The 13,045-nt window shown below is 45.3% G+C and overlaps 1 protein-coding gene across 2 annotated transcripts in view; it reads right to left on the bottom strand.

Moving 5' to 3' along the window:
- LOC147689778 (uncharacterized) overlaps positions 1-13,045 on the bottom strand; it is a 100,046-nt gene that overhangs the window by 20,073 nt on the left and 66,928 nt on the right. The gene's annotated exons all lie outside the window — the stretch shown is intronic.

The raw sequence follows: 13,045 nt of genomic DNA, 5'->3' as shown, positions 1-13,045 counted from the left end.
CCAGATTTGAGGTTGACCGCCCTAGCCGTTAGGCCAAATCGTCTCCTTTCTTTCTTGTCAATTATGGGTCTGCAAAGGAACACTACTGTGATCATGGCCGGGAAACCTGAAGTAAATAGAGTTGTGCCAAGTAAAGCTTTTTTTCTGGGTCTTGCTTTCTGAATTTCAACAGTATGCAGCTGAATTTATAAAAAATGTCTCCAACCAATGCCCTCATTAGCTATGTTCTGCTCTTTACCGACATTTTTTCATGTGCCTTAGGCAATGGTGTGTACTGAACAAGCCAGAATGTGCGAGTTGCGTTATTTGTTGCATATAAGTACTATAATACAAAAATTTCAATTTTTTCGTGTTTGTGTTCACTGAACCATAACTTAGCTTTGGCAGTGTTTTTTTTCCAGGGATTTAGGACATTGTGCATTGCAGCCACCTGACTTTGCATTCCACCAGGGCCAGCACTCAACCACCACCTTGATGGTCTTCCTTTTTTTAACACAAAATTAAAAGTAAAATAACAAACTTCCTTAAGCTAACAAGTTTTGAAAGTCACAAATTTTCTGTGATTCACGCATTTTCTGAAATTCACAAATTTGTCAAATGCCACGTTTTATGAACGAATGTATCAACATACTTGTGAATTTTGCGCTGCAAACACTGACAATTCTTCATTCCATTTTGCAACGTCTGTGTTTATCTCTAAGTCTACTTCATGCTTAGAACCGGTCATCATGCCTGCACTTCTCTCCTGAAACGTTTACACACATTACTCCAAATTCACAAATTAAAAGATGGCAGACAAAAATGAATTCAAGCCCTTCCTCAGACCATTACAGTCTTGAAAAAACTGAAATGTTGATTGAAAAAATTAGCAAATTTCTGAATGTAACAGACAGTATGCAAAATAACACCCAGCAGCCTATTGTAGCTCCAAAATCTCAAAATTTACTGAATGGATTTACAATTAGCATAATTTCCCCTAGGAGCTAAAATGGAAAACACATCTTTTTGGGACCTTCCCCCCACCCCCCATTTAATTTTATTTCCTATGTATGTAACTGCACAAAAACAGGCAAGCCGGCTCGTAGCTGCATACGCTACGTGCTAGTGAGATTTTGTGTTATAAATTAAAGATAGAAGTATGAGTTTACAATTTATCATTTTTGTGTAGTTTAAGTTTAATTTGTATATAAAGTATACATAAAGAAAGTAATTTAAAGGTGGTGCATACATTATAAATTTTAAGTTATTATAACTATAAATTTAGATTTTGTAATCTTTGTGTAGTTTAGGTTTTGTTTGTGTAGAAAGAATAACTAAAGCGTTTCTAACTATAACACATGTTTACTGTTTATTACTATTGTTGAGTTTGGGTAGGTATCATGACTCATGCGAAGTGAAGTCTCGAGTGGATCACGATGCCTCCCCTCCGTGTTAATTTTGCAAAACATTTATACATAAATTGTATCTTCTTGATTTAATTCTCGCTGTTGTTTTAGATTGGTGTAACACAAAATCTGCCACTAGTAAGGCAGAAACACTGTTTGCAAGAGTCTAATGGGGATCTTGCACTGCTCAACATAGACATGTAAACTTTAAGCGACATTCTACAGGAATTCAAAATGGGCTTCTATGTAGACAAGCATATGGCACACAGGCCTCCTCTGCCACTGCGCCAACATGGCTTCTTAATATTTATGCTTCGTGATTTCTAGTCTGTGACTGCGGATTTTCCCAATAAGGGTCTTCCATATAGGTGGTAATTCCAAATCTGTCGGGGATTAGTTATTTGATGACCATACCTGGCCTGTGTGAGTGTACTATTGTTCAGCTTTTCAGAATGTGAAGGTTATACATGGTTTTTTTTTCTATAGACCCTTGCAGACTGCCAGCCAAACCCATGTGGGAGCAATGTTAGTTATGAATGTGCTCTGTAGCTGCGCTGTGGTGTATGATTAGGCCTTACATTTCTGGGTCTTGAGAAGTGTAGTGCTGCCCTAGTCAATGTGGCTAGACCCTCTGAAATACCTACTCAGCTGGACTGCACTTCTGAGAGCCACATCCAGGGTACTGCCAAGCTAGGAGTAGCTCCTGTGCTACCTGTTAGAGACCCTTGTTCTAATAGCAAAGCCAGTAATCAATGTGGGAGTGTAAGATGAACTAAAATTCCACTAACCTAAAGATCTGTCGGATGATATGGAAGAAGTCATCTTATGTCTATGTTTCGGAGTTGTACGATCATCAGGAGCCTGATGTGAATGTGGAGGTGGTTAAGGCGATACCATAATTCTAGTAGAAATTGTTTGTCTCTTGCTGGAATTGCATTGTGCTTGTAGATCCTTGAATTCACAGTACCTTTGGTGTGAGTAGACTCTGACCTCTGTCTATCTAAAGAAGAGATGGAATAGCTTCTTACCTGTAACTCAAGTTGTCTTGCAGGGGTATTTCCATGATAAGTCATATGCACTTGAATAGTCCGGCCCACGTGCTGGGGCCCCGGAGCACTTCTTTAGATATGTGGATATTTTTCGCCTTTCTTTAGTAAGCCCTGTAAACACACTTAAGAGATAGAAAATACAATAATGCAGCCTAACTAAATAGGCTACAAAGACCCCAACTTCATCTTGAAGTGAAAAATAAGCAAGTATACTATGTTTTCTGTAATTATTATGGTGCATAACACAGAAAAGCTCCCTTCACAAAACCCTTTTTAATGATAGAGATGAAAGAATGGGACAGAGCAGCCCCCATAGGCTGCCAATATGTCTCAAACTAAAACGCTGTGCCTTTAAGAAACTCCAGAGACTACCAGTATCCCATGATGCACAGCCAGTGGCAGTTACTTCAGTTCTTTTTGAAGGCGATGAGGAGTGAATACACATTTTGAACTATGGATAAGTCTGTCTATTCCACGGGGGAGGAGGGTCGGTTGCTTATGACTTATCAATGAAATACCCCTGCAAGAGAACTGGAGTTACAGGTAAGAAACTATCCCTTCTCTTGCAGCAAATTTCCATGTATAGTCATAAGCACTTGAATAAAGTAGCAAGCCCATCCCTACATGCAGACGCGGTGGAAGAGAAAGAGAGGTAAATTGCAGTTTTAAGCAAAGAGGTTCTGTAGGGAAGCCTGTCCGACTTGAGCATCTGCCTTGGCATCAGAATCTAGGCAGTAGTGTTTCGTGAATATATGGACTTACCTCCAAGTAGCAGCCTTACAAATCTCTGAAATGGTTACATTACGAAGTAAAGCAGCAGTAGCTGCCTTCTCTGTGGTAGAATGAGCCCTAGGCTTACCATCAAGGGATTTGTTACCTTTCTGATAACAGAGCAAAATACAAGAAACAATCCACCTGGAGATGGATTGTTTAGAAGTGGCTAGACCTGTACCGAGAGAGTCATAGCTTACAAATAACTGATCCACTCTCCTTATATCCTTAGTTTTGTCCAGATAAAATTTCAAAACCCTTCTTACATCCAGGGAATGAAGCGATCTCTCAGCTGGAGAAGATGGATGTTGGAAGAATGTAGGCAAGGAAATAGTTTTGGGTTACATGAAAATCCGAAATTACCTTAGGGAGGAATTTCAGATGAGTCCTTAAAACCACTTTAGATGCATGAAAAACAGTGAACAGTTCTTGACAGCAAAGTGCCTGAATTTCACTAACCCTGCCGGCAGAGGTGATAGCCACAAGGAAAGCTGTCTTCATGGACAGATGCTGAAGAGTAGCTTTATGAATAGGTTCAAAGGGCTCTTGCATTAACGAGAGAGCACCACATTAAGATCCCAAGGAGGAGAAGGACTTCTAATGGGAGGGAAAACTTTTTTCAAACCCTCCAAGAAATCTTTAATAACAGGAATCCTGAAAAAGGAAGTTTGTTAAGGGCATTTCCTGTAAGCAGTCAAAGCTGCCAAGTGAACCTTAATGGAAGAAAATTGGGAGGCCAGATTATGCTAGATGAAGCAAGTATGGCAGTATGACAGCTTCCTGGCAAGAGGTAGGGTCATCAGTCCTCGCTGAGCATCAAATACAGAATCTCTTCCATTTGTGAGCATAAGCGGGGCGTGTGGATGACCGCTTAGCTTTCTTAAGAATGACCATGCAGTTTTGAGGTAAGTTCAAGTGTACATACTGCACTAGCTCAGGAGCTTTGCAGTCAAATTCAAAGAGGAGAGAGGTCAGGGTGTACCATCTGTCCTCCGAACTTCGTCAGTAAGTGTGTTTTGCATGGTAGCCTGAGATGTGCACGGATAGACCGTTGAACGAGGTCTGTGAACCACCATTGACGTGGCCATTCCGGGGAGATGAGAATCATCTTGGCCTGTGATCGAGAGAGCTTGATGAGAACTGCCGGGATCAGGGGAACTGGAGGAAAGGTGTGGAGAAATCTACCTGACCAGTTGATCCATAGGGCATTCCCCAGGGTTCCCGGTTGGTAGAACCTGGAGACAAAGCTTTGGCATTTGCTGTTTTCTGCAGTAATGTAATGTAATGTAAAAAATGTAATGTAATGTAAAAAAATTCTTATAAAGCGCGACTTACACCGGACGGTTTCTTGGCGCTATTCACTTATTCTGTAAGAGGCATAAGGGGGAGGTGAAAAGTACTTATGTATAGATGCTGCGGAAGAGGTGAGTTTTGAGGAGAGATCTGAAGTGAGGGTAGGAAGGAGAGAGTCCAAGTTCCAGCGGGAGAGAGTTCCAGAGTGAGGGGGCCAGGAAAGAAAATCTGAGACCTCCGTGTTTTTTGCGCCTGAACCTAGGCGTCTGGAGGAGCGCATGATGAGAAGAACGGAGGTGCCTGGAGGGAACGTAGGGGTGCAGAAGGGAGGAGATGAAGGAGGGACCGATGCCGGCCAGAGATTTGTGGGTCAGGCAGCCTAGTTTGAACTTGTAACGCTCCGATACAGGAAGCCAGTGAAGGGCTTTGAGCAGAGGGTGGACGTGGTGGTGTTTGGGTTGACGGTAGATCAGGCGAGCTGCCTGATTCTGTATCAGCTGTAATCTTGTGATTTGATATTGTGGGATGCCTGCATACAGGGCGTTGGCATAGTCAATCCGGGAGATGACTAATGCCAGCAGTGCCAAGGTGAGGGCTTCGGTGGTCAGAAAATGGGCTATTTTCCGGATCTTCCTAAGCTGGAAAAAGCAGGAGGACACAGTGGCACTGACCTGGTGCTTCATTGAGAGGTCATGAGAGATGTAAACCCCCAGGCTTTTCACTTTGTCAGCAGGGCAAGGAGAGGGGCTGAGGGAAAGGGGCCAGAAGGTAGAATTCCAGGGGTTGGATGGGCCTCCGACAAGAACAAGCTCCGTCTTGTCGGGGTTAAGTTTGAGATGGTGAGCGCCCATCCAATTACAGATATGGCAAAGGGTGGACTGAAAGTCTTGGGCTGCTTCATTCGAGGAGTCAAGATTGAAGACAAGCTGAATGTCATCTGCATAGTTAAATGCAGTGACATTCCTTCCCCGGAGGGAGCGGATCAGGGGAGTGAGGTACAAGTTAAAAAGGAGTGGTGACAAGGACGAGCCCTGCGGGACGCCGCAGGTGAGCTTCATCCTGTCAGCCGAGAACTGGGAGAGTCGGACAGATTGGTGGCGGTTCGTCAGGAAGGAGCGGACCCAGTTAAGGGCCGTCCCACTGATGCCCGCCTCTTTGACACGGTCGACCAAGATGGTGTGGTCGACCGTGTCAAAGGCTGCCGACAGATCCAGGAGAATCAAGGCTTGGCTAATGTTGGAATCGGCGCCTCTACGGAGTTCCCCCATGACAGAGAGGATAACCGCCTCTGTCGAATGGGCAGGTCTAAACCCGGCTTGCTGGGAGTCTAAGAAGTTGGAGTCTTCAATAAAGGAACTGAGGACGCAGGTCACATGTGTCTCAAGTACCTTGCTCAGGTAAGGGTGAAGGGAGATGGGGCGGAAGTTACCCATAACCGCGGGGTCAGCGTTGGTTTTTTTTAGTATGGGAACCACCTCAGCGTTCTTAAACTGGCTGGGGACCTCACCGAGCAGGAGAGAATTGTTCAGGAGGGCCAGCGGAGGGGCGGGGCAAGCCGAGAAGGCGGCCCGGAGAATCGCAGGAGGGCAGCAATCTGTGGGGGAGCCAGATGAAACTTTATTAAGCAGAGAGAGAAAGTCTTCTTCTAGTATGAGGGGGAGCTGGGTCAAGGAAAGGGAGTTAAAAGAGGGAGTGATCTCTGGGAGGGACGTCGCCGGGGATCCAGAGGAAATACTGTTTTTAATTTTACTGATTTTATCTATAAAGAAACAGTTAAGGGAATCACAAAGTGCCTGAGATGGAAGGGGTTTGATGGTCACCCTATCCGGGTGTGAGAGCTCCTCCACAATGGCAAAGATTGCTTTAGATTTTTGCGCGGAGTTAAGAATTTTAGTGGAGAAGTAGGCAGTTTTGGCGGCTGAGATTGCCTGTTTGTATTCTCCAGATAGTTTTAGAAAGTGTAATTTTACTGAGGGGTCGTAGTTTCTACGCCAGCGACGCTCGGCTTGACGGAGTCCAAGTTTTAAAGATTTAAGGCTATCTGAGAACCATCGATGTGCGTCGTGGGGACGCTTAGTTCTAATTAACTTAAGGGGGGCGACCTTGTCGCTGGCGGACTCTAGCCAATTGACAAGTGCGGCTTCCTGGGAGTCTATGGAGCCTGGGCTGGGCGGAACCGAAGATGTTAAGGAGGTAAGGAATAGGTCGAGGTCTGCTTTGTTCCAGTTGCGGGCCAAGAGGCTGAGGCCTCGGCTACGGGGGCGGTGGAGGGACCAGGAGAAGGACGGAGATTAAGAAGTGGTCCGACCAGTGGCAAAGAGAGATCGTGAGCGACTTGATTTCAAGATTGTAGGTCCACACCTGGTCTAGGATGTGGCCCTTGGAATGAGTGGCTGTGTGGACGTGTTGAAGGCCATTGAGCCCACTCAATAGGTCGGTGAAAGCCAAGGAGTGGGAGCTTTCATGTACGTCTGACGGCCAGTAATTGAAATCTCCCAGGACCAGGAGTTTGGAGTTATTGATTGTGAGCTGAGCGAGTAGGTCGCCAAAGAGAGAGGGAAAGTTGGGCATGGGTTGAGGGGGGCGGTATACCAGGACACAGGTAAGAGGGGATACCGAGGATTCGAGTCTGATTGCCAGGCAATCGACCTGGGGGATAGTGAGTAGGGAGAGGGAAGTGAACCTGAGGGAGAGTTTGATAATGGCGGCTACGCCACTTCCAGGTTTGCCAGTTGGCCGGTTGGCTTGGAGCATATAGTACCCGGGTGGAATGGCTGCTAAGATGTCAGGAGAGGAGTCCTCATTCAGCCAGGTCTCCGTTAGGAGTAGAATGTCAGGTCGGTCTGAGTCCAGGAGGTGGCATATGTCAAGTTGGTGGCTGACTAACGACCGGGTGTTGAGGTATGTGATTGCTAATTCCATATTGGCAGGTGTCTGAGTGGACAGGTGTTTGAGAGGGGCGGAGGTGACTGTGTGCTCGGGGGTGAGGGAGGACGGGAGGGTCCTGAACTCCGGGAAAGTGCTGCGGGCTTGGAAAATGCCTAGTAGTTGTAGTTTTAAACAGCTAGTAGAATCCAGCGGGCAGAACGAGTGTAGAGCGATCAGGTCCCTAGGGGCAAATGATGTAAATTGGGCAGAGTGACGGGCCCCAGGCCCCGACCGGCCGCGGACGGGCGCAGACGGGCTTGCCTTAGGCGCACCTTCAGTGGCGAACAAATCGGCCTCCGGACTATCCCATTTTTCGAATATGTCTCCACATCGTCGTTTAGGACCCACTCGTGATTTTCCTGAAGGAGTCTGCATAGTGAGTCGGCCTGAGCATTTTCAACACCTGGGTGATGGGTTGCAGTTATGGTCAGGTTCCTGGCAAGAAGCCACTTCCATATTGTCTGGGCTTCCCAAGACAATGGTCTGGATCTCGACTCCCTGCTTGTTGATGTAGTGCATTGTTGTTGTATTGTCCGTCTGTACAAGCTGGGAGTTGGCATGGAATGCTGGCTGAAAAGCTTTCAGAGCGAAATTAACTGCTCGCAGCTCTAGCAGATTGATGTGGTAAGTGGACTTCTTGCGTGACCAGATTCAGTGCATTTGAAGGTGATCTCTATGGGCTCCCCATCCCAGGAGAGAGACATCCGTGACTTTAGTTGGGTCGGTATATCCTTGTGAAAGGGAGTCCCTCGTAGGAGATTGGAGGGAGAGCACCACCATTTGATGGACCGGAGGGCATGCTGTAATAGTTGAATCCAGTCTTCCCAATTCCCGGTTCGCTGGTCCCACTGGCCCTCCAGACATTCCTGCATGGGTCCCATGTGGATACGTGCATTCGGTGTGAGGAATATGGAAGAAGCCATGGAGCCCAGAAGAGAGGAGCCCTTCATGACAGGCGGCTGCGACGTTGACATGAGAGCTTGAGCCTTCTGAAGGATCGCTAGCGTCTCTCCTCTGAAGGATACACATGTTTGCCGTGTGAGTATCGATGGATGTTCCCAGATATTGTAGGCATTGCACAGGAGTCGAGGTAGACTTTGTTTGAGTCACATGAAGTCCTAAACGAAGGAGAAGGTCGGAGGTCCAAATGAGATGTGTTTGAGCCTCCCGACACGTGGATGCTTTGATCAGCCAATCGTCTAGGTAGGGGTAGACAAACACTTTGTGTTTTCTCAAGTGGGCAGCCACCACCGCCATGCACTTGGAGAAGGTCCTGGTGCTGACTTCAGGCCGAATGAAGGCACACAGTATTGGTAGTGGTTGTCTCACACTGCAATTCTCAAGAACTTGCGATCTTTCTTTATGATGGGAATGTGGAAGTATGCATCTTGTAGGTCTATTGCGCATAACCAATCCTACCAATGTAGTTGAGGATAGATCTGTTCTAATGCTAACATCCGGATTCTTTCCTTACAAATCCATTTGTTTGCCTCCCTTAGATCGAGAATGGGTCTGAACTTGTTCTTGTCTTTCTTTTTGACAAGAAAAAATCTTAAATACAGCCCTTTGCCTGGTTGCAGTGAAGGAACCGGTTCTACTGCCTGTTTTCGTAAGAGAATGTTAATTTTCGCTTGTAATTGCAACAGGTAGAATCTTGCCCGTTTTAGAAGCACTGATGGTGGAGGGCTGACGAATCGTAGAGAATATCCATTGTGCACAATATTCAGAACCCAAATTGTCTTGTGTGATACTTTGACACTCTGCCAAGAAATGTTGAATGCTTTCCCCTACCGGAGTGGGTCACAGAAGAGGGGGAAGACAGGATTCAGGTCTTTGTGCCAGTTGGCATCTTGCCTCCTTGTGAAGGTTGTTGTTTTGACCTCTAGGCTGTCTTTTCTGGTACGGTTGGTAGGATCTTTGTTACGATTGTTGTGTACCAGACGGTTGACCCTGATACCACGAAGGGTTTGAACCCTCTGTGTTGTATATCGTCTTGAGAAAGGACGGAAAGATCTTCTCCATTCCTTTGGTCTTTCGAGAACCACCTATTTAATGTCTTCATTTCCGCTTTCATGTATGCCATCTCCTCATCTGCATGAGATCAGAAGAGTGTAGAGCCGGAGAAAGGAAGATTTAGGATATGCTGCTGTGGTTCAGGCTTCAAGGAAGTCAAGCGAAGCCATGAATGCCGCCTGAATGCCACTCCATGACAATATTTATGCGCTTATAGAAGTGATGTGTCTGCAGCAGCCTAATAACTTGGTTAGAAACCATAAGACCCTTCATTTATATTTCATTACAGTCCTCCCTCTAATCTCTAGCTAGATGTTCAGCAAATTGTTGGAGCGCCTACCATAATGCTCAGTGATATCTACCTAGAAGCGCTGTTGCACTAGCAGCCTTCATGGAGGTCGCTGCTGTGTTGCACACTTTTCTTCCAACTGAGTCTATTTTACAGCTTTCTTTATCAGCTGGAACTGTGGATGTTGGAGCAGTGGTAGGTTGTTTTTTAGCAGCCACCACAATAAATGAGTCTGGGGGCGGGTCAGCCCGTAGGAATGTGGGATCCTGTTCTGGAGGGTGATACTTCTTTTGCAGCCTAGGTGGAGCTGGCTTGATAAAAGATGGTGTAAGAAAAAGTTCCATCGCCGGTTCCAAGAGGCCTGGTACCAAAGGGAGCAAAGTACGAGATGCCTTACCCTCTGGGTAAGTAGTGCGCTATATAAATGCAATGATTAATTGATTGATTGTCTTTGCTGTAAAGTCTCAAATATCTCGGAAGTTGATGGAGTAGGAATGGACAAAGGAATGTTCATTTTCGAAGCTCCTCGAACCAACACTTCTTGAAAGGTGGAGATATCATCAATTGTAGAAATCCTTTGAGGAGGAGAGTCTGACAAAGTAGGTGAATATCTTCCTGTACTCAATTCAATTCAAGAAAGCTTTATTGCGGTTTGATTTACCATAAAAGCACATAAAACCATCCAATACTTTAGCAATTAATACAATTCATTCATATTATCACGGGTATGTAATCAATTGTTAAACGTTTTCTCTAAAAGTCTAAAATTTGAATAATGTTTAAAACTCATAAAATCAATAAAATCTGTAATTATTATACTAACAGGGTACTGATCTACTCTCTCCTATTCCAATAAGACTTAATGCAAATGTGTAACAGTGTCAGCCATCAGATTCCTTTTAATTGACCACGTAGAAAGCAGAAATTTGGCTACTGCAAACACTATCACTGGTTTGGTGTCAGTTTTTAAAATCCTGAAGAAAGCCAGATATTGATTTACACCCAAAATTTTACACAGCTGGATTATCCATTTCTTCCTGATGTTCAAGTAAGATGGACAGAAAAGGATAATATGTACGGGGGTTTCTTCCTCAATCCGGCACCCGGGACAAGAACGTGCCGGACCCCCTGTTCACCTGTCGATGTTAGAGTAAAAGGGCAAAGTGCCGTATCTAAATTGTAGGTAAAGCTTCTTCGCCAGAGTGGGTTGTATGACATCAATCTCCTGCTGGAAGCTATAGAATGGCTGAACATCCAAGAAGATGTTTTTACTGAGCAAAAGAGATTTTTTAGATTGAAGTCTTTTACAACATGTGTCATGGTTTTTTTTAGAAATGGCTGGGCAAGAGACCTCAGGGTTTAACCAGAGATCCTCGAGCCCAATCAAGGTAAGTGTTCGTCTTACGAAGGATATTCAAGGGATTCCACCAGATCCTAATGTGGCCATAACCACTTTAAGTTCCTCCTTATAGCTGACCAGCTCAGGAGTATTCCACAGCCGCCTCCGATAGAGATGGGGCCGTGCAGCAATGACATCTGCAATTGGACGGATGTTCAAGTCCAATCTGAGCGGGACCAGAGTACTTCTTGGAAGGTTCAATAACTGCCTTATAAAGTTATTTTCTGTGGTGGATAGGTCTCTTGCTGATATGTGACCCCAGAGTTCCGCCCCATAAAGAGATGATGCCCTGGCTTGGACTCTAAAGATTTCAAGGGGGGCACTTATTATTTTAGAAGTACAATTCTTTTGCACTTTTAAAATTCCCCCAGCTGCCTGGGTTAGTCTTAAATTGGCCTTGGCTATTTGGGGACCCCACCCCATTTTGTCATTCATGGTTAAACCTAGGTATTCAAAGATTGGGACCCTTTCTAAGGGTCTGTCTTCCATCATTGGATGGGGGCAGTTAATAGTACTAGCATTAAAAACCATGTACTTGGTCTTATTGATGTTGACCACCAAGTTCCTACGCTTACAGAATTTAACAAACTGGTTCAACACCCGCTGCATACCCATTGGGGATTTTGAAAGCAACCAGGTGTCGTCCGCAATCATTAACGTGGTAAATTTTTGGGCGGCTAGTTTGGGAGAGTCAACGTCGTTAGTGGCAAGGAGATCATCAATAAGCCCATTGAGGAAGAGGGAAAACAAGGATGGGGCAAGCACACACCCCTGTCTAACGCCTTTCTCAATCGGAAAGGGTCCAGTTAATTGGCCTTGCTTGCCAAAACGAACTCTGGCAAAAGTGCCATCATGTAAAATCTTAAATTGGTCACATAAATATGGCGGAACCCCCATTGCTAGTAAAAAGGACCATAACTGGTTCCGGTCCACCATATCGAATGCAGACTTTAAGTCCACAAACGTAAGGTATAGACTACCCCCTTCCAAGGCCACGTGCTTCCAATAAAGGACCAGTAGCCCGGAATAGTTGGTCAGTTGTCGCTGTTTTGGCCCTAAATCCCGGCTGAAGCGGAGTCAAGATGTTGTTTTCATTGGTCCAAGCCTGTAAGCGCTGTAAAAGGAGCCTGGCATAAATTTATTGGGTCACATCGATAAGGCTGATGGGCCTATAATTAGAGGGTTCAAGCGGGGAGCCCTTCTTATAAATAGGGATTATTTCTGCATCTAACCAAGTACTTGGGAGTGGTAAGCCCTGCAGTATTGCATTAAATAATACTAGAAGATATGGAGCCCAAACTATTGGTTCCTCGCTATAAAGATCACCTGGGATCCTATCCAATCCCGGAGCTTTGTTCGATTGGATACTTGAAATAGCCAGTTGTACCTCAGCCAGTGTGAATGGTGGTATTGACCACATTGGGTCCATGGCCAATAGGCTCGGTGGGGGCTCACTTATAAGTGTAAGAGGGAGGGAATAGAGCTCTTTAAAATAGGAAGACCATGCTTCTTCAGAAATGTTTGGGTCGATTGTAGTCCTGTCCTCTGATTTCCCAGTATGGACAAGATTCCAAAACGACCTTGAATCCTTTGCTGCAAGTGCATATGTAATGGCAGACCAACGCTCTGCTTCCCATTCGGATTTTGCATTTCTTAAAAATTTCTTGTATGCCTGCCTAGCTTCTGTAACACCCGGTTTATTGCCTTGCTTTAGGGCCAATAATAGTGTGCCTTTCGCGTCCCTACAGCACTTATTGAACGAGGGGTTTCCATCACCGCAAGGTTTCGGCTTGACGGTACCTGTCTTGTAGAAGGTGTCCTTCAGTATTGTAACCATTTCCCTATGTATGCCTGTAAGGTCGCCCTTATCATCGTCCAAAGGATTGATAATACTAGAGTTTACCCTTTCGAGCATGGG

Source organism: Lissotriton vulgaris, chromosome 9 (assembly GCF_964263255.1).
Source record: "Lissotriton vulgaris chromosome 9, aLisVul1.2, whole genome shotgun sequence".
Classification (NCBI taxonomy): Eukaryota; Metazoa; Chordata; class Amphibia; order Caudata; family Salamandridae; genus Lissotriton; species Lissotriton vulgaris.
The sequence above is the reverse complement of the archived record's forward strand: the minus strand, read 5'-3'. Positions and strand labels throughout refer to the sequence as shown.